This window comes from Equus caballus, chromosome 20 (genome assembly GCF_041296265.1).
Source record: "Equus caballus isolate H_3958 breed thoroughbred chromosome 20, TB-T2T, whole genome shotgun sequence".
Taxonomy (NCBI): domain Eukaryota; kingdom Metazoa; phylum Chordata; class Mammalia; order Perissodactyla; family Equidae; genus Equus; species Equus caballus.
The window spans coordinates 61,859,904-61,865,443 of NC_091703.1; positions in this window are offsets into that span (position 1 = coordinate 61,859,904).

Genomic DNA, 5,540 nt, shown 5'->3' on the forward strand with positions numbered 1-5,540 from the left:
CTGTTGAAAGGAGGGACTTTATACCCCTGTGCAATAGGTCACCGGAGGGTGATTCCCACAGAAGGAGCATGACATTGAGAAAAGTAGTTTTCTTCAGCCGAGACTTATAGCCAAGACTTGGGAATTTGGCAGCACTCTCTGTAGGTGGGGGAATAACATCTTCATTCCAGAACAGAGATTTAGGCAGCATATTACAGTATCCATCGTCTTTACCTTTTGCTTATCTTTTCTCTATCAAATAAAAGTACCTTAAAATTAATAGCCATAATTATTGGGGATTTGAAAATTGAAATATTTGCGTTTCTCGTTCCACAGAGTCTACTGACTAGCTGGGAGAAAGAGAAGTAAGCAGGCAATAAAAATACTGTAGGGTGAACATCTATAATATCACTTGGTTGACACCTTTTTCTTTTGATAAGGCTCCTGCCTCCTCCCATCTTAGAAATAGGAGCACCTGTGTCAATATAACTTAAATGTTTGCTTCAACAAACCTTCGTTCAGGAAGTTGAGACTGCAAACCAATACATAACTTCACTGTTTGCTTCAGGAAATTGTTGCAACAAAAGTATCTGAGAAAACAGTTTGCTCGTCTGAGCAAACAGCTATCAGACAACATTTTTCACACCTGGAGAGACAGCTCACTTATCATGACAACAGTCCATCGAAACTTACCTCAAAATCCTCACCCCACTTTGTTGACCAATCTTATACTATTGTGTAAAAAAATTGTTCAATTCTGAACAGTTCCTCCTCTCAAAAGACTCACTTTAAACCATTTGAACTGGGAAATATAATCCTATCAACGTTGTTCACTAACTTGCTCTGTTTGAGACACTACTAAGACCATGTCAAGGTAATGTTCTCTGTTGTTGCAGCAAATTTAATAAATTCAGATTGACTTAATAGATTTTTCTGGTGGTCTGTGGGGGAGACTATAATTGTCAGTTCTGAAGATCATCCCAAGGGCCTCCCATATCTTCTTGCTGGCACGGTTTAAGATCCTCTACTCAGAAACAGTGCCTTGCTCTGACACCTCATAAGTCACTTTTTGTTTTGAGTCTGTAAGGGGAAGCTCATAGACAGAGTGGGCATAGATCCAAGAAGTTTGCCCGTGAAGATGGTCCCAATGGCTGATAAGGTCAGAAAGTCTTATCATATTTGTATCTTTATAGGATAAACTTTTCCTTGGTCAACTTTACAAACATTATAAGGAGTTTCCTGTGTCTTGTCTTTGTCTGTTTATCTAGATCAGAAATTGCCAAATTATGGCCTGCCGGTGACACCTGTTCATTTATGTGTATGGCTGAGAACTGTTTATTTGGTTGCTTCTATCTAACACTGGGTGTTTTATTGCACCCATAACTGGCAATGGTTGGTGTTCAGCCAGGTGATGGAGACATTTGGTTTTATAAGCACCATTCTTACCAACCTTTGCAGTTCTCTTAAGGTCGTATCAGTCTCATTGGACCTCTGTGCCAAACACAGTTTTCTTCAGGTTTTAATCCACACTTTTATCCCTCTAACTGGCACAATTTCACCAAGGACAATTTGGAAATGCACTGGCAATTTCAGGGATATTTTGACCTGAAAAAGGGTATTCAATACAGAACATGGAGGAAAGAAACTCACATGATGAAATTCTTCTTATCTGTCTACAGGGAGTTTCTTGGAGTAACATAGGAAACACCCTACTTTGTCCCCATACTTCAGAGATTCATAATCTGTCACACTTTCATCTGTATGTTTCTATTCATTATTTTCTCATCTATTTTATTTCCTCTTTTCAGGATTAAGTTTCTAGACTGTGAACAGATATTTATTAACTGTGTTATCCATAAGGTCCTATCATTAGTATTCGTCTTTGAATCTATAAGCACCCCTTGGTAAGAGTGTAATACCTGACTAAAATTAACTTATGATTTTGTTAAAGTGTGGAATCAAATTGACTGTGAGGCTTGTTCTCACTTTGTTTTGGGTGAATCCAGTTCCCTTTGATGCCACTTGAGTGGATCATTTGATTTGTAGGGTAATTGTGCTCAATCACTAAGCAACTTTTACATTATAAAATCCACAACAAGTTAGAAATCTCTAATCCACCGTACCGTCATATCTACAATGAGAGGTCCTTTCCCCAGCCCCAAAAGCACCAGGAAATCTTGCATAGGAACTAGCCTTGAAATCGAGTGTTTATGGAACTAGATCACGCAAAAGGACTATGGAATATACGTTGAATGTGTGGAAGCAGTCTCTTTATATAGCTCTGATAAGAAACATTTACTGTAAACGAATCTTCTGTTGACATCTATTCCTATCCCTGCCTGATAATCTGTCTTTTCTAAATGTGACTACCTAGTATCAGATTACACTTGTTGAGTAACACTGAAACAGAAAATACTATTCAGTAAATCATAAGGGTATTTGGGCCCAAAGAGATCACTGGGTGGCCCATAATGACTGCCATTTGTGAGCAGATTTATGGGAGAAAGCTAGTGTTTGGAAAACTAGTTTGGAAGCTGCTACAGTAATTGCAACAAAAGTTATGAAATATCGAGCTAAATATTGAAAGAATAAGGAAATAAGATGGATGCATCAGCAGGACTTGGAAATTTATTGATTTTTAGATCCCTAACTGAAAATATAGGAAATACCTACATACTTTATGTGAGATCATATTTTCAAAATGTTTATTGGTGAACCAACACTGGGGAATTGAAGAGACTGTCAGGATGGTTCTCCTTCACATTATAGTTCAGGGCCCTGGGCTTACAGAGATTCTTTCATCTTCAAAACCATGTTACTAAAGTAACACATCGGAAAGAGTGGGGTGGCAATCACTATTCTAGTCATTCAGAAGGGGAAATGACATGCAGAGGCAGCCATGGAAAGATTTTATGGGTTATCTCTCAGTATGTCACGCATCATTTTTGTTCACTTTGCATTGGCTAGAACTCAGCCCAAGAAAAGGAGGCTATACTGTATTTTAGTGAGCGGATAGTAGTCACTTCCAGAGTTATTAGCAAAACTCAATCTTGGATTCTTTGGAATGTGTAGCACTGTAAGTGTAGATGTAGAAAATATTACTCTGATTATGAAAATGGGGAAATGTTAAGATTTTGAACTTGAAGTTGATTCCTGAATATATTCTAGGGTAGATTCTTAAAGAGATAGTTTGTGAATTTTATAAAGAAAGTAATGACCACTCAGTGCAATTTGGGTTTTTTAATAAAAAGTCAGGCCAAACTAAAATACTACTATTATACAATTTTTGTGTTATCTACCTTGACGTTACTTTAAACAGTGTGTATCTAGATATAAGTTTATGTTTAATACATGACAACAGCTGAATAAGCAATGAGATGAGATGTGTGCCCAGGATCTTGGAACTAGACACACACCACGAAAGGGCAAGTCTCGGCAACAGACACCAGACATCATGCAGCCCCCTCAGGGATACACGGCTGCAAATGGAATGGGGCACCCCTTCAAAGGGATGTACTGTGAAGTATAAGGAAGTCCAGGCAAGGAGAATGTGAGTGAAGAGTCTGGAACCAGGCTGTAAGCGTCTAAGAACAGGGGCTGGGTTTGAACGTGCCTGATCTCTGGACTTCAGTGTTCCTGGTAAGAGTTGGAGAGAATCATAATCCGATAGTATCTAAAGTATTGGGAAACTCCCCAAAACATCTCCTCATGTGAAGCCAAAGGTTGCTTCTCAGGCCAAGAATGGCTCTCTTGATTCTCTTTTTTTCCCTTGCTGTAGATTCTTTACTACTTGGATAGTTGGCATTATTCACATAAACCCTTGAAGTTCTGCTCCCATCAAGAAGGGATGCAGAGCAGGATTTAACTCCCTCTGCCCCCAATTTACCTTCCTTTTCGTAGCTGCTGTACTGCACCGCTCAGATCCCTCATCATGACTGAGGTACTCATTCCACATCTGCTGAGATCATTGGCAGCTGATGGCCCAAAGTGAGTCTCTTTCTTGGAATTGCTATCAGCCAGAGAGATGTCACATTCAAATTCATACGCTTTCCCCTGGGTCAGGTCACATCCAATAGATGCTTATTGTTGGAGTCTAAAGGCTTGGTCCCCTTGCCTCAAAGGAGAACATCGCTGAAGGGCCATTCAAGCCCCAGCTTTCTAGTGAAATTAGCTGAGGCATTTGTTGCCACTGTATCACAGCTCAACCCATCTCTCTTCCAGATTCCACTTCTAAGTGTTGATCCCAAGAGTCATTCCTAATACATGTCCTACACAGCAATACCCACCTCAGTGTCTGCTTCCCCAAAATTGTGAGTTAAGACATTACCCTTGCCAGAGATAAAACCAAATCCTTTCATTTTAAAAGGTTTTGCTCTTACTCTGAATGGTTGGGGAGTGGGGAACATGAGATTTACAAAGGCTCTAGCATCTTACTCATTATATTAATAATATACATATATACATATAAAGTAATTTAATCCTACCAACCCTTGAAGTCATGGGTTCCTAAACTATGTCAAGGTGACTCACAGGAGATACTTTGCTGTATTTTCTAATCTTCAAAAAGTCACAAGGATGCTCCAAATCTGTTGGCTACTGTTTGGTCTACTGAATTGAGAGAGTTCACAGTTTCCACTTTCAAATGCATGTGATACCCTTGTGAAATTGGGTTTCTACAGTTACTATACTAAGAACCAAGTGCCTTGTGAAAACCACTGTGGGGCAGGAAATGAGTGTGGCAGGGCCCAGTCTGAATATCAGACTTGGGATGAGCGTGGTGCTCAGCACTCTCACATATCACAGTAGTGATAATTGTGGTTATTCAAAAATTAAATTAGGGGCTGGCCCCAAGGCCTAGTGGTTAAGTTCAGCGCACTCTGCTTCGGTGGCCCAGGTTCAGTCCCAGATGTGGACCTACACCACTCAGTGGTGGCCATGCTGTGGTGGCATCCCACATGCAAAAAGAGGAAGATTGGCAATGTATGTTAGTTCAGGGCCAATATTCCCCACCAAAAAAAAAAAAAAGAAGAAAAAAAAGAATTAAATAGTTTTTTCTTTCAATTTATGTGCATTATTTTTTTGAAATGGCTATTAATTTTTTATAACATTAATACTTATTAAATGTTTGGCCCTAAGTTCTTACTAAATAAAACTCAACTATTTAATAAATAAAACCAAGTTTATTTTGACCCCTGGCCTGTCCACAGTATGCAAACATGCAATCATATCCAAGTATTTGCTGAACATCACTAGTGAAAATCCAAAATAATATGACGACTCCACTAATATGATTTTGACCATTTTAGGAAATGACAGTTTAAATTCTAAGCATTGTTTCTCTTGATTTCTTTTCTTTTTTCCCTTTTCTTTTCTTTTTCTTTTTAGTAGTAGGCCTGTAGTTATAATTCTTTCCTTTATTAAAGGTTGCAGAAGAAACTGTGTGAGAGAAGCAACTTGTAAAATTATAATTTAAAAAAGAAATCAACAAGGCCGGCCTAGTGGAGTAGTGGTTAAATTTGCATGTTCCACTTTAGTGCCCCAAAGTTTGCAGGTTGGGATCC